We start from the raw sequence: 25,869 nt of genomic DNA, 5'->3' as shown, positions 1-25,869 counted from the left end.
CCCGTAGGTACAAGGGTCCTAGGCTGTGTAGGGCTTTAAAGGTCAAATCTTAAATCTGACCCTATATTCCACCGGGCACCGGGCAGTGGCTTCTACGTAAATCTGACCCTATATTCCACCGGGCACCGGGCAGTGGCTTCTACGTAAACCAACTCATGTGAATTTTATGTTACATTTATATGGAATACGAACACATGCGCAGCAGAAAACAAAAGCTTGACTTCGTTCATTTTTTTTAGGATGGCTGGATGACAGGAATCAGGTATGTGTATATGGTTTTACAACCTTTTGCTCCATTTCACCTCTTTCATCATATACATGAGTCGGTGGGCACTGAGAATGCATTCAGAGCCCTGTTTCCCTCTCTCTCCTGCATGCACAATATGTCCAGGTTACAAATGTATGAACTGGCCCAAAGCCACTCCACACTCTACTATACAGGCTGAGACATAAATTGTAGCATTTTGTCGATCGTGAAATGGCCAAGGTTTCCAGCATGCTCAAGTGGCATTTTTGAAATTAATATCCTCACACGAAAAGAATGCAATGAGAAGTACTGGTAGCTTTCCTTGTGTTTTGGGTAAAGGGAAACAGTCTGTGTTGACTGGAAGTGGAGAATGCCTCATTACAGTCATGCCAACTGCCTTGAAAGAGGTGGTGAAAGATGGATGGTGGCTAACAGATTGAGGTTGAATCCTGACAAGACAGAAGTGCTGTTTTGGGGGGACAGGGGGTGGGCAGCTGTGGAGGACTCCCTGGTCCTGAATGGGGTAACTGTGCCCCTGAAGGACCAGGTGCACAGCCTGGGAGTCATTTTGGACTCACAGCTGTCCATGGAGGTGCAAGTCAATTCTGTGTCCAGGGCAGCTGTCTACCAGCTCCATCTGGTAGACAGATTGAGACCCTACTTGCCCGCAGGCTGTCTTGCCAGAGTGGTGCATGCTCTGGTTATTTCCTGCTTGGACTACTGCAATGCCCTCTACATGGGGCTACCTTTGAAGGCGACCCAGAAACTACAACTAATCCAGAATGCGGCAGCTAGACTGGTGACTGGGAGTGGCCACTGATACCATATAACACTGGTCCTGAAAGACCCACATTAGCTCCCAGTTCATTTCCTAGCACAATTCAAAGTGTTGGTGCTGACCTTCAAAGCCCTAAACAACCTCGGCCCAGTGTACCTGAAGGAGCGTCTCCACCCCCCATCATTCTACCCAGACATGGAGGTCCAGCGCCGAGGGCCTTCTGGCAGTTCCCTCACTGCAAGACGTGAGGTTACAGGGAACGAAGCAGAGGGCCTTCTCGGTGGTGGTGCCCACCCTATGGAATGCCCTCCCATCAGATGTCAAGGAAATAATCAACTATCTGACTTTTAGAAGACATCTGAAGGCAGCCCTGTTTAGGGAAGTTTTTAATGTTTGATATTTTATTCTGTTTTTAATCTGTTGGGAGCTGCCCAGAAACCCAGCCAGATGGGCGGGGTATAAATAATAAATTATTATTATTATTATTATTATTATTATTATTATTATTATTAACCATAACAACAATGAACTTTACTCCTACCTTGAGTAATCTGCATAGCCTGGCAAATCATTATGCATGGATTCAAGGACATTAAAAATATGTAGTACTAACTTAGTCCTTAGTTGAAGTTGAAGGTTACACATCCTTTGCAAGTTTTCGTGTTAATGGTCTTCCTTTGATAGCACTGAAATATTCATAGATTTATTTGTTTCTTCATTTTACCTTCCTAAAGATACATGTTACTTCAGTTTATCCTCTTAGAACGGCACTATCCCAATTACCATTTATGTGGTATTTCTTTTCTATTTCAAAGCAAAAAAGCACAATACATGAAAACATAGGAATATCTCACTTATCCCTAATTAAAGAACATTCCCTCCAGCAAAAAAATTCAATCTGAAGTCTCTAATCCCCCCCCCCCTTTCCAATTCAGAACTATGTTTTGAGAGTTATCATTTTCTCATTCAACATTTCAGGTCCTTTTGTTTTGAGACACACAATTTTCCGGCATCCTCTTTTATGACAATTCACTGTGATAAATTATGATACAATGTCACATTTCCTATCATTTTTCATGTTACATTGATTTCCTTTGTGAACACGGTTAGTCATTATTTTACCTAAGAGTCTTATTGCATTGCCATTCCAATAAAAAAAATCTGCAGAAGCCAGTTACTGACAGCACTTATGTGAGGAGGAAGCAGAGGTTTTGGAAGAGAGAACGAGGAAAACAATTTGAGCCAAGGGTTAGCCAAATGTTGGGAGTAAACAGGTTTCCTACACAGGAGAAGTGAACAGCACCAAGGCTACAAATAGAAGGGCAGTCAATATCTGCACATATGATGGGAACATTCTGAAGGCAGTGAATTTCATGCAGCTGGGTGCACATTTATCTGTGTGCATGCAGAATAGCAGTACACGAGCATCATGGCATTGATAGTAAGTGCTGTCACATTTTCTTTTAAAAGCAGTTACTAGATATGCAGATACACTATGGGGCAGTAAAATCTTCAGGATGATAGTAAAAGGTAAAGGAGCCCTGGATGGTTAAGTCCAGTCAAACTTGACTATGGGATTGCGCCACTCATCTCACTTCCAGGCCAAGGGAGCAGGCGTTTGTCCACAGACAGCTTTCCAGGTCATGTGACCAGCAGAACTAAACCACTTCTGGCGCAATGGGACACAGTGATGGAAACCAGAGCGCACAGAAACACTGTTTACCTTCCCACCGCAGCGGTACCTACGGTATTTATCTACTTGCACTGGTATGCTTTTGAACTGCTAGGTTGGCAGGGGCAGGGACAGAGCAACAGGAGCTCACTCTGTCGCGGGGATTTGAACTGCTGATCTTCTGATCGGCAAGCCCAAGAGGCTTAGTGGTTTAGACCACTGCGCCACCCGTTCCCTTAAGTGCCCCACACAAATACATGTTTGAAAAGATTGTCTGAAGCGGGCCATTGTATTTCTTGGTTATTCTCAATTAACTTCCATTGGTATATAGATATAGATGATATAGATACAGTGGTACCTCGCAAGACGAATGCCTCGGAAGACGAAAAACTCACAAGACGAAAGAGTTTTTTGTTTTCTGAGTTGCTTCGCAAGTGTGCTGGTCCCGGGGGTAAGGTACCTTGGGTGTAGCAGAGTCCACACGAAGAGGGGCAAGGTCCGAGGCAGAGTGCCGGGCGGTGAACAGGAACGCTGGAACAGGAGGCTGTGCAGGGAACAGGAACACCGGATGGTCGGGGACAGGAGGCCGAGCAGGGAACAGGAGTACCGGATAGTCAGGAACAGGAGGCCGAGCAGGGATCAGGAACGCAGGAAGGTCCGAAGCCAACAACGACGTTGCTCCCGCAACCTGGGGCCGGGCTGACTGGGCTTTTATCCTCTTCTAAGGCCAGGGGCGGTCCCGGCCCCCAGGAGCCCCGCCTCCTCTGGCCTTAAGGCGAGCACTCCTCCTGGGGGCAACCAGTTCCCTTCGCCTCTCTGCTCTAAACCTCTGCAGATCAGGAGAGGCCGAAGGGTTACTGGGCCCTGGAGGAGGCTCACCTGTGGCCACTGAGTCGTCAAGCCTCTCTGGGGCCAGAAGGGCTTCACCTGGGGCCAGCTCCTGATGCACTGCCACAGGTGCAGGCTCTTCAGCATCTAGGCCTTGCCCCAGTTCAGCCGGCCCTGGAGGCGGGGACTCCTGTGCAGGCCGGGATTCCTCTGTTTCATCCTCCGAATCGGAATCCCAGGCCATCACACCATCCCCCCTCCCAGGCCCCCCCCTCAACCGAGGGTCCGGACCCGGCTTGCCGGGGTACGTCGCATGGAACTCTCGGAGGCAGGCAGGTGCGTGGACGTTGGCCGCAGGTTCCCAGGAACGGTCCTCCGGTCCGTACCCCTTCCAGTCAACGAGATACTGCAGCTTTCCCCTGCGGTATCGGGAGTCCAGGATGCGTTCCACCTCGTACTCAGGCTCTCCCCGAACCAACACTGGCTGCGGTCGGGGACGGTTCGGGTGGAACTCGTCGGGTGGGGCCACCGGACTCAAAAGGGACCTGTGGAAGACCGGGTGAACCTTCAGGGTTGCGGGTAACCGGAGACGAAATGCCACAGGAGAGACTTGGTCTACGATAGGGAACGGGCCGGTGAAGCGGGCGTCCAACTTCCGCGAAGGTCGAGAGGGGTGGAGGTGGCGAGTGGAGAGCCAAACCAGGTCACCGACGCGAAGTTCCGGCCCCACCTGGCGGTGGCGGTCGGCCTGGGCCTTGTACGCTTCCTTGGCCTGGTGCAGTTGCTCCACCAAAAGCTGTTGCTGGGACTGGAGCTCTTGAAGCCACTCCGTCACCGCCGGGACTGCGGATGTCGGCAGCACCTCTGGAAACAGCCGTGGATGATAACCATAACTGGCCTGGAACGGGGTCTGCTGGGTGGACGCATTCACCGCGTTATTGTAGGCGAACTCCGCCAATGCCAGGTGGTCGACCCAGTCATCCTGCTGGTAGCTGCAGTAACACCGGAGGTACTGCTCCAGCACCGCGTTCGCCCGTTCCGTCTGGCCATCGGTCTGTGGGTGATAGGCTGACGAGAGGCAGACCTCCGTCCCGAGGGTCTGGTGTAGTGCTTGCCAGAACCGGGATGTGAACTGAACGCCCCGGTCGGACACCACGCGCTCAGGTAGGCCATGCAGGCGGAAGACATGCTGAAGGTACAGCTGAGCAGTTTCCTTGGCTGTGGGTACAGATGGACAGGGAGCGCAGTGCACCATCTTGGTGAAATGGTCGGAGAAAACCAGAAGGCAGGTACAGCCACGAGACGAGGGTAAGTCCACTACAAAGTCCAACGAAACCGTGTGCCAAGGGTGCGGTGGAACTGGCAATGGCTGAAGTAGGCCGGGAGGTCGCCCGGTAGGTCCCTTAGCGCGCCGGCAGACATCACAACCAGCAACGTAGCGAGCCACGTCAGCCTTCAGGCGGGGCCACCAAAACTCTCGACTGACCAGATGGGTGGTCCGATACCGTCCAAAGTGCCCCGCTGCTGGGGCATCATGGGCCATCCGGAGAACCTCCAGCCGTAGTGGCCCTGGCGGGATGTACAGACGACCGTGGTGCAGCAGAAGGCCCTGATGCAGGACCAGCCCCGGATACTGTGGGCTGGACCCTTCAGCCAGCTCCCGGAGTCGTTCCTGGGCCCAAGCGTCGACCCGCTGCTGTTCCCGCACCCGAACCTGCAGTGGCTGCGCCTCCTGGGTGGCCAGGAATGCAGCCGGAGGTAGGATCGTGGTGGGTTCTGCTTGCTGTACCGTGTCTGCGTTGTCTTCAGGTTTCCGGGACAGGGCATCCGCCTTCTGATTCTGAGAGCTAGGGATGTAGCGGATCCGGAACTGGAACCGGGAAAAGAACAACGCCCACCGGATCTGTCTTTGGTTCAGCTTGCGGGTGGTCTGGAGGTACTCCAGGTTCCGGTGGTCGGTTCTCACCTCCACCGGATGTCGTGCCCCCTCAAGATGGTGGCGCCAGACCTCAAAGGCTACCTTGATGGCCAGTAGTTCCCGCTCCCACACAGTATAGTTACGCTCCGCTGGTAGGAGCTGGCGGGAATAGAAGGCACAGGGTAAGAGTGGCGCTTCAGGACCAATCTGTTGAGACAAGACGGCACCGAGAGCCGTACTGGAAGCGTCGGTCTCCACCACAAAGGGTCGAGAGGGGTCAGGATGTTGTAAGATTGGTGCCCTCTGGAAACAGGCCTTCAACCCCTGAAACGCCTCCTCTGCCTCCTTGTCCCAGGAAAACGGCGTCTTTGGGCGCAGTAGCCGGGTCAACGGGGTGGTGCGATGAGCATAATCAGCGATGAAGGTCCGGTAGTAATTGGCGAACCCCAGGAAACGCTGTAGGTCCTTGCGGTTCCGGGGTGCCGCCCATTCTTGAACCGCTGTCACCTTCCCCGGGTCCATTTGCACCCCATCTGGAGAGAGCCGGTGACCAAGGAAGTCCACAGTCCGCTGATGGAACTCGCACTTGCTGAGCTTTGCGTACAAACGGTGCTCACGCAAGCGCTGCAGCACGGTCCGGACATGTCCCTCATGGCGGGCCGGGTCACGGGAGTAAATCAGTATGTCATCCAAATACACCACCACGTACTTGTCTAACAAGTCCTGAAACACGTGGTTGATGTAGCGTTGAAACACTGCAGGCGCGTTGCACAAACCGAAAGGCATAACCAAATATTCGAACTGCCCGTACCGGGTCCCAAACGCTGTCTTCCACTCATCCCCGGCTCGGATCCGAATCAAGTTGTAGGCCCCCCGGAGGTCCAGCTTGGTGAACACCTGTGCCCCTTGCACCCGCTCCAGCAGCTCCGAGATAAGGGGCAAGGGGTACCGGTCTGGGACGGTAATTTTGTTCAGGGCTCGGTAATCATGGCAAGGGCGGAGTTCCCCACATTTCTTCTTAACAAAAAGCACCGGTGCCGCGGTGGGCGAGGTGGACGGCCTAATGAACCCACGCTCCAGGTTCTTGCGCAAGAAGTCCTGCAAAGCCTCGCGCTCTGGCTCTGTTAGGGAATATAAGCGACTCACTGGTAAAGGCGCTCCGGGTTGGAGGTCTATGCCGCAGTCAAAAGGCCGATGCGGCGGCAGCTGGTCCGCCCCCCGTTCCTCGAACACGTCCTGGTAGTCCTGGTACACGGCTGGGAGCGTGGGTGCTGCCTCCTCTGAGGGCGCGGACGCCAGCGTTCCGGATTGAGCATGGGAACATGGGACTGGGAAGTGCACGGTCCGTTTGACCCAGTCAATCTGAACGTTGTGGGCTTCCAGCCAGTCCATCCCGAGCACCAGGGGGAAGCGGGGCATAGAGGCAATGTCCAAAGTTCGCAACTCCCGGTGCTGCTGGAGACACAGGACCAGAGGCTGGGTCTCCTGAGTAACGGCACCTGACCGCAGAAGTCGTCCGTCAATCGCTTCCACCTGGACCGGTACTGGCTTGTTCCGAAGTGGCACCTGATGATGGGCGGCAAAAGCAGCGTCCATATAGGAGCGGGTTGCCCCTGAATCTACCAAAGCATGGGTGAGGATCCAGGGCCCACCTGGAGGGTATAAACGTACCGAAACCATAAGATGTTGCAAGTCCATTGGTGCGGGCCCATTCTGTACGGTTTGGGACCCCCGGTAGCTAGGGCCATCAGCTACTGGGGTTGGCGGTTTCCCTGCGGCTGGCGTTTCTCAGGGCAGGACCGAGCGAAGTGTCCACTTCCGCCACAGTAAAGACAGAGATTTCCATCCCGACGCCGCGCCTTCTCTGCGGGGGAAAGGCGTGGCCGCACTGCCCCGAGCTGCATAGGCTCCTCCGTTAAATCAGTTGTGACCGTGGGGCTGCCGGAAAAAGCTGGTGCCGTGAACTGGAAGTGTCGGCGACCCCGGGCCTGACGACGATCCTCCAACCGGTCGTCTATTTGTAGACTCCGTTGAATGAGAGTGTCCAGCGTGGTGGGGCGTTCCATTGTGGCCAACTGGTCCAGTACCTCGTCCGAAAGCCCTTCGAGATACTGGTCCCGCAGTGCCGAGTCATTCCAGGTCAAGTCCTGTGCCAACAGCCGAAACTCCGTGGTATATGTGGCCACCGTGGACTTGCCCTGTTTCAAATGCCGAATCGCCCGGTTGGCTTGACTCTCTTTCTGGGGGTTGCCGAACGCGGCCTCCAAACGATTGCAAAACCCCGTATAGTCTGCCAGCAAGGGGGAGTCTTGCCTGAGTAGCGGCAACGCCCACTTGGCCGCCTGGTCCTTTAACAAGCTAATCAAAAAGTGCACCTTGGTACGGTCGTCAGGAAAGTTCCGGGCTCGCCCCTGAATATACAGTTTGGCCTGGGCCAGGAACATGGGAAAGCTGGCCGGGGCTCCATCAAATTTCTCAGGCAAAGCCACTGGGTACTTGCCCGGAGCCGGGGCGTCGGCCCCAGGAGCCGGTAGGGCTTCCAAGCGTTGCTGAAGTGCCTCAACCGCGTCACTGAGCTGCTGCACGGTGTGAGACAAGGCCTGGTTCTCCTGGGCCAAAGCCACCAGTGCAGCCGCCTGTTCAGCCATGGCCTCTGGCTCTTCCCGAACGCACCCCTACGAAGGGGGAGTGCGGGAGGTGGCGGGAGCAAACTGTGCTGGTCCCGGGGGTAAGGTACCTTGGGTGTAGCAGAGTCCACACGAAGAGGGGCAAGGTCCGAGGCAGAGTGCCGGGCGGTGAACAGGAACGCTGGAACAGGAGGCTGTGCAGGGAACAGGAACACCGGATGGTCGGGGACAGGAGGCCGAGCAGGGAACAGGAGTACCGGATAGTCAGGAACAGGAGGCCGAGCAGGGATCAGGAACGCAGGAAGGTCCGAAGCCAACAACGACGTTGCTCCCGCAACCTGGGGCCGGGCTGACTGGGCTTTTATCCTCTTCTAAGGCCAGGGGCGGTCCCGGCCCCCAGGAGCCCCGCCTCCTCTGGCCTTAAGGCGAGCACTCCTCCTGGGGGCAACCAGTTCCCTTCGCCTCTCTGCTCTAAACCTCTGCAGATCAGGAGAGGCCGAAGGGTTACTGGGCCCTGGAGGAGGCTCACCTGTGGCCACTGAGTCGTCAAGCCTCTCTGGGGCCAGAAGGGCTTCACCTGGGGCCAGCTCCTGATGCACTGCCACAGGTGCAGGCTCTTCAGCATCTAGGCCTTGCCCCAGTTCAGCCGGCCCTGGAGGCGGGGACTCCTGTGCAGGCCGGGATTCCTCTGTTTCATCCTCCGAATCGGAATCCCAGGCCATCACAGCAAGGCAGATTTCCCTATGGGCTTGCTTCGCAAGATGAAACGTCTTGCGCCTTTTTTTAAAACCACCAATGCATTCCTATGGGAAACCGTCAATACACAGCGGTGATTCGCAAGACGAAAAAATTCACAAGACGAAAAAACTCGCAGAACGAATTAATTTCGTCTTGCGAGGCACCACTGTATACACATATACATATATACATATGTTGTTGCTTAGTCATTTAGTTGTGTCCGACTCTTTGTGACCCCTTGGCCCAGAGCACGCCAGGCACTCCTGTTTTCCACTGCCTCCCGCAGTTTGGTCAAACTCGCGTTTGTAGCTTCGAGAACACTGTCCAACCACCTCATCCTCTGTTGTCCCCTTCTCCTTGTGCTCTCAATCTTTCCCAACATCAGGGTCTTTTCCAGGGAATCTTCTCTTCTCTTGAGGTGGCCAAAATATTGGAGCCTCAGCTTCAGGATCTGTCCTTCCAATGAGCACTCAGGGCTGATTTCCTTAAGAATGGAGAGGTTTGATCTTCTTGCAGTCCATGGGACTCTCAAGAGTCTCCTCCAGCACCATAATTCAAAAGCATCAATTCTTCGGCGATCAGCCTTCTTTATGCTCCATACATCACTACTGGGAAAACCATGGCTTTAACTATCCGGACCTTCGTTGGCAAGGTGATGTGATGTAATATATACATATACATTTTCTCTATTTTTAACCACATTCTTCATTTTGTTTTAAGCTTCAAAAGAAATGTAAGTTGCCCTCCCTTTCCACAATCATGGGTAGACATATATTTCCTTCAGCTTTTCTCCTTTAATTGTGTAACGCACACAGAATCCTATTTAACAGCCTTATGAATACAGTCATTGTTTTAACACACACTTCGCAGGTTGCAAGTGTCTAAACATCTGTTTGCACATCTCTTTTGCACTCACCCTGATAACAGACTTTTCCACCAGTGTTTTGCTTTGTGAAATAACACTTCCTGTATAAGATGTCACAAAACTTAAGTAGGGACCCATTGTTCCTCAATCTATAAACAGATCAATAGGGATGCAGGGACAAATAGGATTCACTTTCCAGTTAAAGGTGAACCAATCTAATCTGCACTTGCTGAAATACGTGAACTGAAACACGGTCATCCTTTGCAATCTGCAGTTCTCTGCATTGTCTCATACATGGAGAAAAGCTCTCCAATGCATGTGGGACTCCTGCCATGAAAGCCTTATGGGAGGGATGAGAAAGCTTTGGCCTTCCAGATGTCACTGAACTACAACTCTCATTATCCAAAGCCATTGGCAGTGCTTGCCTGGGCTGTTGAGGGTTGTACTTGGGCAATATCTGGAGGGCCAAAAATTCCTCACTCCTGGCTTATGGGATAACTCCAGGAATGCAAAGGTGGGATGCAAAACTTAACAAAGAAAACATACAGGGATAAAGGAAGTGAGACTGTTGGTCTGTATAGCTTTGTTTTTTGTCAAATCTTTTTTATTGTTCTACATTGCAAATTAAAATTCAAACATTAAACGCCAACATCACCATTTAGGATTCCTTGACTCCTTCGACACCCCTCCACCCTTCCATGGTTACCATTACCACTCTTTTCCCAACTGCTTCTCTTATTTTCTCTATTTTTCTTAAATAATCTGTTTTTACCATATTTTTTTGATACATTACAAGCGTTACTCAAAACCTGCCAAAGTTTTTAGTTGTTTACAGTGTTCTCTTAAATACATTGTAAATTTTCCCCACTCCTTCTTAAAGTTCTTCTCTTCCTAGATTCTGAATTTCCTGGTCAATTTCGCCATTTCGGCAATAATTCATCACCTTCATCAACCATTCGTCTCTGGCCGGGACTTGGTCTTCTTTCCATCTTCTTTCCATCAGTAGTATCTGTGCTACTGTCATTGCATACATAAATAATCGTTTCTACTCCTTTGGTATCTCTGCACCTAAAATTCCTAATAAAAAAGCCTCTGGGTTTTTCACAAACGTTATTTTAAACTTTTTTTTTCAACTCATTGCAAATCATTTCCCAGAATGTTTTTGTTATCTTGCACATCCACCACATGTGGTAAAACCTGCCTTCCTTCTCCTTACATTTCCAACAAACATTTGAAGCAGTCTTACGCATCTTTGCTAATTTTATAGGTGTTAAATACCACCAATACATCATTTTCATATAGTTCTCCTTCAACACGCAGCATGCTTTAAATTTTAAGTCACTTTGTTGGTCTACACCAGGTGTCCTCAACCTTTTCAGACTCAGGACCCATCCGAACATGCATTTGGGGATAAATTTCTTTTTTTCCCTTTTTTTCCAGATATTGACATGGTCATGGCCGGCAGGGTGAGGCAGCTGCCTCAAGTGGTGGAAGACCAAGAGGTGGCACCCCCATGTGTGTCCCTCCCCCACTGCCAGCAGAGAAGTGGTCCTGGCAGCACTGCCAGTTCCCAGCGAGATCTCACAAGATCTTGCCAAAATCTCACTGGGTTTAACTAGAAGCCATCATTGCTTCATGGGTGCTGCCACATAGCCCAGGCAAGGGAGACCGCAGCAGAGTGAAATGGGATGCACAGCGTCTGGACATGGTTTTAGTGTTTCTGTTGCAATCCACCTTGGATCATGCCCTGGCCCACTAATGAGTCTTGACCCACCAGTTTGTGACCAGTGATCTACACTGATTGGTAATGGTTATCTGGGATTTCAGGCAGCAAGCTTTCTGAAGCTTGTGGTGCAAAAGATATTGATGTTTAACAACTTTAACCTGGTGCAGGATCTTAGTCAAACCCAGTTGAATATAGCAGAGCATACACAGACTTCCAGAAGCAATCAGTTGCAGGCAGGATGGATGAAGCAGGAACAAGACGCTGCTACCAGTAACTTGGTTACTTAGAGGTGTTTATTATTTACAGCAGACTCACAAGTTACTATATGCAGGATACAGATACAGATCTTAACTCTCTCACTTAACAAACTCCAAATGACTCTCAGAACACCACACTGACCAAAAACTATCTAGTAAGGGAGGTCATGAGTCATCATGCCTAAGTGGAGACCTTGACCAATAGCAAAGTTGTATCCAAGGCTGCATATCTCTAGGCAGAATAACTCCCTCTGCTCACTCTTCTTGGCCTTCACCAGCTTCTTAATTGCTTTCTGGGAAGCTGAATCAAATAGCACGTAGGCAAAATTTCCTGGTCAAAGGATTGATCCCAGATGATGTTTTGTTTTGTTCTGTTGTGTGTGTGTGTGTGTGTGTGTGTGAATTTAAATTTCCACATTCTCTTATTTTATAATGCAGTGCCACTGGGGGGTGGGGGGGATGAACAAATTCCTTTGCCCCACAAATAACCCAGAGATGCATTTTAAATAAAAGCACACATTCTACTCATGTAAAAACACCAGGCAGGCCCCACAAATCACCCAGAGATGCATTTTAAATAAAAGGACACATTCTACTCATGTAAAAACACACTGATTCCTGGACCATCCATGGGCTGGATTTAGAAAGCGATTGGGCTGGATCTGGCCCCTGGGCCTTAGTTTGCCTACCCATGGTATAAACTTTACCACTGAATTATTGCCCTATTATTAGCCAATAATTCACTGGTCTCAATCCAACACAAAGTTAAGCCCGTTGAAATCAATGGATCAGGGTCAGTATATATAGTTGTTCCCCATGGCCTGTGACCCTCCAGGTATTGTTGGACTACAACTCCCATCATCCCTGACTATTGACCATGTTGGTTGGGGCTCATGGGAGAGAAAGTCCAACAACTCTTGGAGGGTGACAGATTTCCCATCCCTCAACATGTCCATGGGCAGAATCAAGAAAGCAAGGAAACTGTCAACTTCATAATATGAGTTAGATAACTCAGCAATAGGAGCAGTAGCCTTATCATGATAAGAACTGACACCATCTGAAATAATTCTTTCACTAGTTCCCTACATAGCCATGTCCAATTTTTGTCCTTTTTTAGTGTTAACATTTAGCTGCTTCTTTCTTCTTCTCCTTCAGAAGAGGGCTATGTCTATTAAAAACCATCCTGCTAATTTATTATTCCCTTTTATCTGCTGCTCACCTAATATATTTTTGCCAGCGGATTAATAAAATCAGACTCAGGCTTCAGAGGGTGACAAAGCATGAGTCAGTTAGGATGATTTATATTTCAAGGGAAGAGCAGAAACTCTGCTTTAGATAAATATGCCAATCAAGGTAAAAGTCAGCTCCTAATGAGGTGGGTGAATAGGCGCGATAACAGCGTATCACCTTGTATTTTGTGGCACCTAAGTGTTAAAATCGCCAGCAGAGAGGCTATGATACTAAGGAGGTACACTGATTATATATTCTCACTGGGGACAATCATATTTTATGATCCCTGGTTTTTCCTTCCAAAGAGGTAAGAGGCATTAATTCTTTTCTTATGCATAGAGCTCAGAAATCCTTTTTGGAAAGCACACCTGATTTTCACGCTGTGTTCTTGGTGGATCCTGGGGTTTTTTCTGATGGTTACTTCTGCTTATAACCTTGTCTTCCCTCGAGCCAACTTTTTATCCTTGCTTGACATTTCTGTCTCCTACCTCCCTACCCCATGTCTGTTACAATAAAAGAGACTGGCTCTCAGTCACATAAAACAGTGAAATCCAGGATGTGTCAGAAAACCATTGTGCTCCTCAGAAGCTTATAGGAGCCCTCAGTGAGAAGACCAGCAATGAGGGAGAAGATAGCTCGACCACCATAGTCCCAGGAGAGTATTTAATGCATTCTAGGTTGCCTTTCTTTATGGTCCAGCTCTCACTTCCATACATCACTACTGGGAAAACCATAGCTTTTACTATACGGACCTTTGTTGGCAAGGTGATGTCTCTGCTTTTTAAGATGCTATCTAGGTTTGACATTGCTTTTCTCCCAAGAAGCAGGTGTCTTTTAATTTCATGGCTGCTGTTACCATCTGCAGTGATCATGGAGCCCAAGAAAGTAAAATCTCTCACTGCCTCCATTTCTTCCCCTTCTATTTGCCAGGAGGTGATGGGACCAGTGGCCATGATCTTGGTTTTTTTGATGTTGAGCTTCAGACCATATTTTGCACTCTCCTCTTTCACCCTCAATAAAAGGTTCTTTAATTCCTCCTCACTGGACCATAAAGAAGGCTAATGGCCGAAGAATTGATGCTTTTGAATTATAGTGCTGGAGGAGACTCTTGAAAGTCCCATGGACTGCAAGAAGATCCAACCTCTCCATTCTTAAGGAAATCAGCCCTGAGTGCTCACTGGAAGGACAGATGGTGAAGCTGAGGCTCCAATACTTTGGCCACCTCATGAGAAGAGAAGATTCCCTGGAAAAGACCCTGATGTTGGGAAAGATGGAGGGCACAAGGAGAAGGGGACGACAGAGGACGAGATGGTTGGACAGTGTTCTCGAAGCTACCAGCATGAGTTTGACCAAACTGCGGGAGGCAGCGGAAGACAGGAGTGCCTGGTGTGCTCTGGTCCATGGGGTCACGAAGAGTCGGACACGACTAAATGACTAGACAACAACAGGTTGTCCTTCATTAATATATTGCAGGATCTAGAACAGGGAGGCTCCAACTCCCAGCAGCCCCAACCAGGCATGGCCGATTGTCAAGGATTATGAGAGATGGAGTCCAACATCTTGAGAATAACAGGTTCCATGTCCCTGAGATGCCTTCAAATCCTTTGCAGGGTCCTTGATAGATGTGCTGGGGTTCTTCAGGCCAATGAAAAGGTTTACGGAAGATAAATGGTTGTTGGACGGGGTGTGGGCAGCTAAATTTAAAGATTCTTTAATCTTCCAAAAGCTGTTATTCTCACCTTGTAATATCCCTGAATGCCGTTAAGGCAAAATAAGTCTGCGGAAACAGTTAATGACTATGGGTATATTCCTCTTATAAACAGGAAGCTACAGTGAACATCTAATGTGCTGAGGGAAAATGACTCATACCACAGAACATGATGGCAATGAATGCCTGCAGACATGGACTTTCACCCAGCATCAGCGATTTTGTGAAGAATTGCTATTCATAGAAGCACAGAGCTGAACAGGTGCAAGAAAGACCATCTAGAGACCCAATGTGCAATGCAGGAACACACCTGTGCTTCCCACGTTTCTTTCTTGTTGGAATTGTCTGCATTTGTGCCTTCGATATTTCACCCTTAAGAAAATCCCATCCATCTTGGACCCCCTTCTCTAAGAATATACATCCTCAAGAAACCTAGGAAAGCCAAAATGATTGTTATCTATTTGTTACTATGTATATATCTCACCTTATCTACAAGGAATTAAGTAGCGTACATGGTTCTCCTCCTCCCTATGTTATCATCACAACAACTCTGTGAGGTAGGTTAGACCAGTGTTCCCAACATTTTTCCAACTGTGGCCCCCTTCTGAACCTTTTTTCCTTCCTGTGCCCCCCCCATGGACGTAGCCAAGGGGGAGGCAGCTGCCCCCAATAAGTAAAAATTAATACAAATCTGAGGTTCTGCCCTGCACCCCTCAGCAACATCCGATGGCCCTGATCTGCGAGGTGGATTGCAGAGTCAGGCCCAGGAGACCACCGGGCCTAGCACTGGTAGCAGCAACAAGCAGCTCTGGCTTGCCCAGCCCTACCCATTGCCACCCCACCACCACACTTACCTGACCTAAGGGTTCTGGATTGCGGGCTCTGCTGATCAAATGGGAGCCTCAGTGATTGCCCTCTCCCACCAGAAACGAACCAGGACTGCTCCAAGAAAACGCCTGTGGCCAAAAGGAGCACTGGGCCCTGGTGGGCTACCCCTTGCCCGCTTTTGATTGGCCAAGTGGGTAGCAAGCCAATCTGGATTTTTAAAATAATAATAAAAAAAAGATTCCCTCCTTCACTTTTCAATTTCCTCTGTGGCCCCCTAGCCTCGAGCTGTGCCCCCCCCCCATTTATGCAATTTGTTGAGAATCTGAATACGTGCAGCTACTCACACAGAGTCAATTAGGGTTTGGCAGACAGCCAAGGCAATGTGAAGGAGTAAATCTGCCTGGTGATACAGAGGCATGGAGACAGCTCCATGATTGGTCAAGCTCTCTCACGGGAATAATGATTAATGGCCTACTAACTGTTAGTTCAGTGGTTCAGTATGTCAGTGTAGGAGTTGTGAGTCGTGTATGAGAGAGCAAGCTAAAGATCTGTGTTCTGTTCCTGTAAATAGTCCACTGTATATAATAAACACCTAACTACAAGTTCCTGGTTCCTGCTTCGTCCATCCTGTCTGCAGCCAAGTTGCCAATTGTTTTCGTGGATTCTGCGTTTACTCTGCTAGGTCTGGCTAAGGTCCTGCAACTAGTCGGAAAGTTGCGAAACACCAATAGGTTTTGCCAATACAATTTTCACCTGTGGCCCCCTTGGAACATCCTGGGGTCCCCCAGGGGGCCATATTGCCCCCAGTTGGGAAACACTGGGTTAGACTATTAACTCTGACTGCTATGTTCCATGTCCACTGTTGGGGACAGTGTATGTTTTGGAAAGCCAGGAGGGGGAGAGTATTGTAGAGCTCATAGGAATTCCACGGGTCTCTGGTTGGCGACCGTGAGACTAGAATGCAGGATATAAATATTACAGTGCATATCAGCTGAAATCCCTTTTACATTTGTAATTGTATCCACATTGTTTCATTTTATTTTTCCAGTTTATGACAGATGTACTGTCTGATTTGATTTCCACCTACTGGTGTTTTTCTCCCCGTCGCAAAGCCAGCTCCAACACAGCTTCACTAAAGAGAAAGAGGCTCTTGTTGGCTTGGGGAGCGGGGGGGGGGGGGGAGAGAAAAGGATGATTGACAGCAACCTCTTCCGATCTAAGGCAGTGGGTATTGCTATGCAAGGGAACACAAGAAAATTACTGACAACTCTTCTGTACTCACAGGGTCTGTTTCTGTAGATTTGAAGCTCGGCTGCCCATTGCATTTGAAAATTAATTTCACACATTTGAATCAGAACAAGCATTACAGGCAGGTCTGCTGTGATCAGAACTCCCTTGCAATGAAAATTCAGAATCACAGAAGCCTATTATTGCAAATTGAAGGCACAATAATGCAAACCAGGAACAGTGTATTAAAAATAATACTTTCTTTTTACTTGAGTACTGTGCTTATTGTAGGTAGCTTGCTATAAGTAGTTTCTCAATATTAAAGAATTAATCCTTCTTCTTGAAGTTTTCCAAAACTACAGTGCTCGTGGTATAGCAAATCGGCATCAAAACCAGAGTTGCCAGACCAGAGCCTCCTTAACTAGAGATAACACAGTAGGAGACATTTCTTCCTGCCTTTGTGGATTCTCTTCCATCCTAGAAAAGATGCTGAAAATGACAACTGAAATTATCACTGGGGTAAAGCATCTTCCCTAGAAGGGCTGAATTATTTTGGTCTTGTTGGTTTAGAGCAGGGTTTCCTAAACTTGGGTCTCCAGCTGATTTTTGGACTACAATTCCCATCATCCCTGATCACTGGTTCTGCTAGCTAGGGATGTTGGGAGTTGTATACCAACAGCAGCTGGAGACGCAGGTTTGGGGAAATGCTGGTTTAGAGCAAGGTCAGCTAAATGGGAGGGACACAGGTAGCGCTGTGGGTTAAACCGCAGAGCCTAGGACTTGCCGATCAGAAGGTCGGTGGTTCGAATCCCTGCAACGGGGTGAGCTCCTGTTGCTCGGTCCCAGCTCCTGCCAACCTAGCAGTTCGAAAGCATGTCAAAGAGCAAGTAGATAAATAGGTACCACTCCAGTGGGAAGGTAAATGGCGTTTCTGTGCGCTGCTCTGGTTTGCCAGAAGTGGCTTATTCATGCTGGCCACATGACCCGGAAACTGTACGCCGGCTCCCTTGGCCAATAAAGCGAGATGAGAGCCGCAACTCCAGAGTCGGTCACGACTGGACCTAATGGTCAGGGGTCCCTTTGCCTTTACCTTTACAGCTAAATGGGAAGAAGGCAGAGGTTTATTAAAGCATTCACAAGACAAGGCACTTAATTTTTTTAATACAGTGGTACCTCAGGTCAAGAACTTAATTCATTCTGGGGGTCTGTTCTTAACCTGAAACTGTTCTTAACCTGAGGTACCATGAAATGATTTTAGAACGTTGTATTATTTTATTATTGTTAGCTGCCCTGAGCCCTGCTTTGGCTGGGGAGGGTGGGATATAAATAAAAAAAATATTATTGCAGTGGTGCCTAGCAAGACGAAATTAATTCGTTCTGCGAGTTTTTTCATTCTACGAGTTTTTTCGTCTTGCGAAGCACCACTGTGTATTGACGGTTTCCCGTAGGAATGTATTGGCGGTTTTTAAAAAAAGGCGCAAGACGTTTCATCTTGCGAAGCATGCCCATAGGGAAATCCGTCTTGCGAAGCAACTCAGAAAACGAAAAACTCTTTCGTCTTGCGAGTTTTTCGTCTTCCGAGGCATTCGTATTGCGAGGTACCACTGTATTATTATTATTATTTAGCTAATGGGGTCTCCCGCTGCCGCCACTGCATGATTTCTGTTCTCATCCTGAAGCAAAGTTCTTAACCTGAGGTACTACTTCCGGGTTAGTGGAGTCTGTAACCTGAAGCACCTGTAACCCAAGGTACCACTGTATATATATATATATATATCTTTATTAGTTTTACATAAAAGTTATACACCGTAACATAACATTATCACACATTTTAAAAAAGGAAAGGGTTCTTGAGACCTCCTTCCTTCCCTCCATGGGTACCAATTCTAAATTTTATTTCTGCATCTTTTACTGTAATCTATCTGTTATATAATCATAGTATCCAAAATCCATGTTACATTCCAAGTGTCATTGTATTGCTGCCAATGATTTCAGCTGTTACAGTGATATCTCAAATATGTTAGAAAGTTATTCCATTCTTTTAAAAATACTTGGTCTTCCTGATTTCTGATCTTTCCCGTCATTCTTGCCATTTCTGCATATTCCATTAGCTTGGTCTGCCACTCTTCTCTGGTCAGTACTTCTTCTTCCCATCTCTGGGCAAGAAGCAGCCTTGCTACTGTCATTGCATACATAAATAGTCTTTGATATAGATAGATAGATAGATAGATAGATAGATAGATAGATAGATAGATAGATATGGTAGTTCTACACCTATAATGCCTAACAACAAAGCCTCTGGTTTTTTAACTAAAGTTAGCTTAAACATTTTTTTTCAACTCATTATATATCATTTCCCAGAAAGCTTTTACCACCCCACACGACCACCACATATGATAAAACGTACCCCCTTTCCTTTTACATTTCCAGCACACATTTGAACTGGTTCTATACATTTTTGCAATTTTACTAGCTGTCAGATACCAATGGTACATCATTTTCATATAATTAAGACAAGGCATCTAAGATGATGCTACTACCTCCACACCCTTCGTACCCAGTGGGGATAGATTAGGTAGATCAAAAGTGTGGGCAATGCATCTTTGCAGGAAGGCTGGGTTCATGTGGTCCTTAAGGAGACTGTAGTGCACCCACTCCTCATTGATTTCAGAAGTTGTCAATATCTCCCTTTTAGGGAAAGTACTTGAGAGGGTAGTGGCTATCTAGCTTCATATGTTCTTGGATGAATTAGACCCATTGCAATTTTGGTACAGGCTTGCATTTGAGACTGAGTCAACATTGAACACCCCGACAGATGACCTATACTGAAAAAGGGCTGGGGATCCTCCTTGATCTTTCAGCGGCCTTTTAAACCACTGACTATGGCATCCAGCAAGAATGGGTCTGTGGGTTGGAAGCTGGTGGTGTGGCACTACTTCTGTTTACAAGGCTGCACAGTAGCCCCATGGCAGGGCTCCCATATCTTCCCAATGCTGTTTACTAGACAGATGCATGGAGACATTGGGAGTGGCAGCCACAAGGTTGTCCAAGTTGCCCAAACTGATGTTTGAGGCACAAAGTGGCTCCAATGGGAAGGGGAGTTTGGTGGATGCTGCCTGCCTCCCTTCTGCTAGTGGGAATATCATGTAAGCTGAACTCCGTTCACAGCAGAACCTTAATTAGGATCTAAGACTACAATTCTAACCATGTCTCCTCAAAAGAACTTTGGAATTTAGTTGGCCTTACTCCCAGGTAGGGACGTGGGTGACGCTGTGGGTTTTAAACCACAGAGCCTAGGGCTTGCCGATCAGAAGGTCGGCGGTTTGAATCCCCGCAACGGGGTGAGCTCCCGTTGTTCGGTCCCTGCTCCTGCCAACCTAGCAGTTCGAAAGCACGTCAAAGTGTTGTTGTTGTTGTTGTTTAGTCGTTCAGTCGTGTCTGACTCTTCGTGACCCCATGGACCAGAGCACGCCAGGCACTTCTGTCTTCCACTGCCACCCGCAGTTTGGTCAGATTCATGTTTGTAGCTTCGAGAACACTGCTCGGCATAGTTCATAGCTTCTCTGAGTTCTTCAAGCCCCTTCGCCACGGCAAGGCAGTGATCCATGAAGGGGACGTCAAAGTGTGCAAGTAGATAAATAGGTACCACTCCAGTGGGAAGTTAAACGGCATTTCCGTGCACTGTTCTGGTTCACCAGAAGTGGCTTAGTGATGGTGGCCACATGACCTGGAAGCTGTATGCTGGCTCCCTTGGCCAGTAAAGCGAGATGAGTGCAGCAACCCCAGAGTCGTTCGCGACTGGACCTAATGGTCAGGGGTCCCTTTACCTTTTTACGCCCAGGTAAGTGTGGTTTGGGGTTGTAGCCCAAAACCTTATCCTTTTATTGTTCTAGCACTTTGGGACATAAATATTGGATCTCATTAGTATTTTTTTTATTAATACTAGTGTGATGCTGTTACTCTTTGGTGTGTATGCACACAGGTTTGTGTTACGCTTCTTGTGTTGTATTGTTCTTGAAATACAATACGTGTGCACACATAGGTGCAGTTTTCTGGTGTTTTTAAGCCGACTTAATATTGCACTTGCTTCGAACCAGCTTTGAAACACACAACATTATATATCCACTGGAACTCTTCAAGAGTTATTACCATGGATTTAGATTTGTGAAAATGTATCACTGGAATAGGTTGTGCTGGTAATTTAGCCAAAGACAATTCTAGTAACTGAAGCTGGATAACATAAAAATAGCCTTAGTTATGCTTTCAATGCAAATATATCCTCAGGGCAGTTTATAGTCAATGACATCCGAAAATAGTCAAATAATTACCTAAGAGCAATGCTAATTCAGTTATTCTACAGCTTCATGAAAATCAGTTGGCAAGGAAAGATAGAGCTTGCTATCAATGGTGGTTTCATGTAGATCTTAACATAAAACATACTTCTATAGATGGGCTTTCTGATGAAAGATTTCCACATTGTTGGATCCATGGGAATTGTTCCAAAAATAATCCAACAATTGCAAACTATCTCATTAGAAGAGACTGTTGGGTATTGGTGAATCCTTCCTCAGAAACTAAATATTTTAATGAGTTGAGCATTAATTAAACTGTGCAGTTTACATGACAGGAATTAAAATCCCCCACCCCTGGCATATGAGAAATTCTAATTTTACTGAGGTTTACTGGGCTATATAGTTTATTCAACAGATTAAAAACCTATTATATCCCTTCATCATAAAAGAATATTAATTGCAACATTGTTAAAGAATGACTTCTGGTTTGACCATGCTTAATGCTTCCTCAGAAATCAACGCAATGCGGTAATATTTACAATAAAATTAAAGGCTGCTGGACAGCAAATGTCATGTCCCAGCATTATACAACACAAAAAAGGTTTCTGTTTATAGATTTCATTATCAACCGGATTTATGTTCAAAATGTCTAATCTGTCCTTTTTATGGGAAACCCCGCGTTGACCTTCATTATCTGCAGGCGGATTTAAACTGTGTACAATGCTGCTGTTTAATCAGCTTTATTTTAGCTTCTCTGAAAGCAGTCCAGAGGCTTAGAGAGCCCCCATTAAAATCCAAATTCAACACAGACAAATGTCCTACTCATTCCTTTGCTGTTCTTACAAGGCTGGCTAGAGTGACAGAAGTCAGTTACTAATAGATCTATTGCTACAGCCCCTTCACTTGTGATGGACCCAAAGGAGAAGTGTATGCTTTAAAAGGCTCCAGGGTCGTTCCCTTTTGCCTCACACTCCATGCCACACAGCTCTTGCTGGCCCCACCTCCATCATCCATGAGTTAATGTGGACATCTGGGGCAGGGAAGCCTTTGAACGTAGCACTCTATGTACAGAAGCTCTCCCAAGATCCTAGCATAAATCTTGGGACCCAAGTAGCTAAAAGAGTGCCTTTCCCCAGTATCAAACATCTTGGACCCTATGTTTAGCAAGTGAGGCCTTGGTGGTGGTACTACCATTTTGGGTTGCCTGGTTGGTGTAGGTTCATGATAGGGCCTTTTTAGTGCTGGGTTCTCCTTGTGTAGAATGCTCTCCCTGCGAGGAGCTTATATCTCCGTCATTATTGACGTTCAGGAGCAATCTGAACACATTCCTGTTTACCCTGGCTGAGATGTTCTGGCAACCATCAAACTATTCCTGGCAACCCTGAGGTGACTGAATGTAAGTCCTATTGAATTCAGTGGGGCTTACTCTGAGGCAAGTGGGGTTATGTTCACAGGCTTAGTCAGGGGCCAACCAATTTTGAGTACTTCTTCCGTTCCTCCTCCTCCTCCTCCTCCTCCTCCTCCTCCTCCTCCTCCTTCCCTTTCTTCCCCCCTTCTTCGTTTTCTTCTTCCTCCTCTTCTATTTCTGCTCTGTGCTTTTATTTAGACCAGCTTTTTAGCCTTGATAAAAAAGATATCTCATATTAATATTTGCATTTTGCCCCAAATTTTAATAAAATGCATTCAAAAGAGTGAGCGCGTCTCAGTTGGTTAGAGCGTGGTGCTGACAATGTCAAGGTTGCATGTTTGATCCCTGTATGAGCAACTGCATATTCCTGCATTGCAGGGAGTTGGACTAGATCACTGTTTCCCAACTTTGTGTCTCCAGCTGTTGTTGGACTAGAACCCCCATCATGCCTAGCTAGCAAGACCAGTGGTCAGGAATTATGGGAATTGTAGTCTGAAAACAGCTGGAGACCCAAGGTTGGGTAACACTGGACTACATGATCCTCAGGGTCCCTTCCAACTCTTTGTTGTTGCTGTTTAGTCGTTCAGTCGTGTCCGACTCTTCGTGACCCCATGGACCAGAGCACGCCAGGCACTCCTGTCTTCCACTGCCACCCGCATGTTTGTAGCTTCGAGAACACTGTCTAACCATCTCGTCCTCTGTCGCCCCCTTCTCCTTGTGCCCTCCATCTTTCCCAGCATCAGGGTCTTTTCCAGGGAGTCTTCTCTTCTCATGAGGTGGCCAAAGTATTGGAGCCTCAGCTTCACGATCTATCCTTCCAGTGAGCACTCAGGGCTGATTTCCTTAAGAATGGATGCGTTTGATCTTCTTGCAGTCCATGGGACTCTCAAGAGTCTCCTCCAGCACCATAATTCAAAAGCATCAATTCTTCGGCGATCAGCCTTCTTTATGGTCCAGCTCTCACTTCCATACATCACTACTGGGAAAACCATAGCTTTTACTATACGGACCTTTGTTGGCAAGGTGATGTCTCTACTTTTTAAAATGCTGTATAGGTTTGTCATTGCTTTCCTCCCAAGAAGCAGGCGTCTCTTAATTTCGTGGCTGCTGTCACCATCTGCAGTGATCATGGAGCCCAAGAAAGTAAAATCTCTCACTGCCTCCATTTCTTCCCCTTCTATTTGCCAGGAGGTGATGGGACCAGTGGCCATGATCTTCGTTTTTTTGATGTTGAGCTTCAGACCATATTTTGCGCTCTCCTCTTTCACCCTCAATAAAAGGTTCTTTAATTCCTCCTCACTTTCTGCCATCAAGGTTGTGTCATCTGCATATCTGAGGTTGTTGATATCTCTTCCAGCAATCTTAATTCCGGCTAGGGATTCATCCAGCCCAGCCTTTCGCATGATGAATTCTGCATATAAGTTAAATAAGCAGGGAGACAATATACAGCCTTGTCGTACTCCTTTCCCAATTTTGAACCAATCAGTTGTTCCAATCAGTTGTTCCAACTCTACATTTCTATGATTCTATGAAATGGCAGGCTGTGTCTTAGTGGTCATACATTTACATGCCTTCACATTGCATGCATTTATATTAATGTGTGCAAGAAACAAGATCGGCTGCACATCCACCCATATTCAGCTCTGGAGATGGGTGCCTAACCTTTGCACCTCCAGATGTGATGCAGTTTGGGAATTACAGCGGCAGGCCATACAATATGCCAGTTGTGGGTAACACCTGGAGATCAAGAGCAGGCACCCCCAAACTCAGCCCTCCAGATGTTTTGGGACTACAATCCCCATCATCCCTGACCACTGGTCCTGTTAGCTAGGGATGATGGGAGTTGTAGCCCAAAACATCTGGAGGGCCGAGTTTGGGGATACCTGATCTAGAGACTGGAGGGAGAGACCTGAATGAATGAACAGTGCTGGCTCCTGGATTTCATGGGCCTTTTGAACAAGGCACCCCAGTGTTAGAGGCATTACATATCTCTGGACATCTTGATCCAGTGTGGTGTAGTGGTTAAGAGCGGTAGTCTCGTAATCTGGGGAACCGGGTTCGCGTCTCCGCTCCTCCACATGCAGCTGCTGGGTGACCAGTCACACTTCTTTGAAGTCTCTCAGCCCCACTCACCTCACAGAGTGTTTGTTGTGGGGGAGGAAGGGAAAGGAGAATGTTAGCTGCTTTGAGACTCCTTAAAGGGAGTGAAAGGAGGGATATCAAATCCAAACTCTTCTTCTTCTTGTATGCTGCATGATCATCCAAGTGAGAAGTGTTGCACTGTTTGGGTGCTCTTTTACCATTCTTGCAGTCTTCCCAAATGACCAGCCTTGCCATTCCTCTGGAGCCAGCTCTGATAAATAACCCTTCCGCTGCACAGACTTTTAACACGGTGCGTAAAAACATTTCTAAAACTTCTCCCAAAAGACAAAATATGGAGAGCGGGCGATTTATCAAGGACAGGTCCCAGAATACTGGAGCTCCTCTTCAGCCAGCCGCACACCAAAGGAACTTTTTCTGCAACACAGTGACACTGCACTGCTGGTTTTGCAGCTTATTTATTTTATTCACTAGAGGTCAGAGTTGTGCTGGTAGATTCATAGCAGCTCCATTGCAAATAACTTAAAACTAATTAATCATATCCTGACATGGAGACAGAAAAGAAAGAGTGATATTTTAGAAATGTTCTGGAAAACCCCTGTGACACAGCTGTTTGCAATGCAATTAAGAAGAAGTGTGTCCAGGAAAGGGAGGGAGGGAGGGAGAGGAATCCACAAAAATACTAAGTTTCTTCTGCTCCATAATATCCTCACAAGGCCAATATCAAGAGTGAAAAATAAAGAGGTCTTAAAGAAAACCCATACTGGTGGGCAGAAATGCATCCGTTGCTACTTTAATTATATTATTTATTAGTATTTACAGCTGCCAATTTATTCTTAAATTTTAATCTTGAATTTGATTTGAGGATTTAATGATGATTAATGAATTTGATCTGGAGGCTCTCAAAGTGCTCCATGGAAGTGTCAGGTAAAAGCCTTTTTGCTTCGCAAAAGCATACTGCCCTGCGAAAGGGGATCTGGAGGACTGCATGAGATTTTCTGCCACTGGAATATAAGGACACTTAATGAATCCCCCCCCCCAATAATTAGTATATAAATTAAATTTATATACATCTCCCAGGCTAAGGTACAGATTGAAACATAGATATCCAATGGTCTCTACATTTCCCAGATGTTCTAAAATAGTTCTTGGCACACAGATTGTTTTAAAATGTGTGTGCTTTGAGAGAAAGGGCAATTGGGAATGAGTATTTTGACTGAAAATGTGTTTAGAAGTTTGTATTTTGAGGGAAAATATATGAAAACGTGCATTTCATATGCAAGTCTTTTAAAAAAATCAAAACATAGATAAATGCAGAAAGTGACACAGCCTGGAAATAAAATGACTCACCCCTCCATAGCAGAACATCTCATATTAACTAAGCAGCGAGGGAAGGCAGCATAAATGTCTACACAACATC

The sequence above is a fragment of the Podarcis tiliguerta genome (genome assembly GCF_965153285.1).
Source record: "Podarcis tiliguerta genome assembly, chromosome: 6".
NCBI lineage: Eukaryota > Metazoa > Chordata > Lepidosauria > Squamata > Lacertidae > Podarcis > Podarcis tiliguerta.
Note: the sequence above shows the minus strand (reverse complement) of the source record.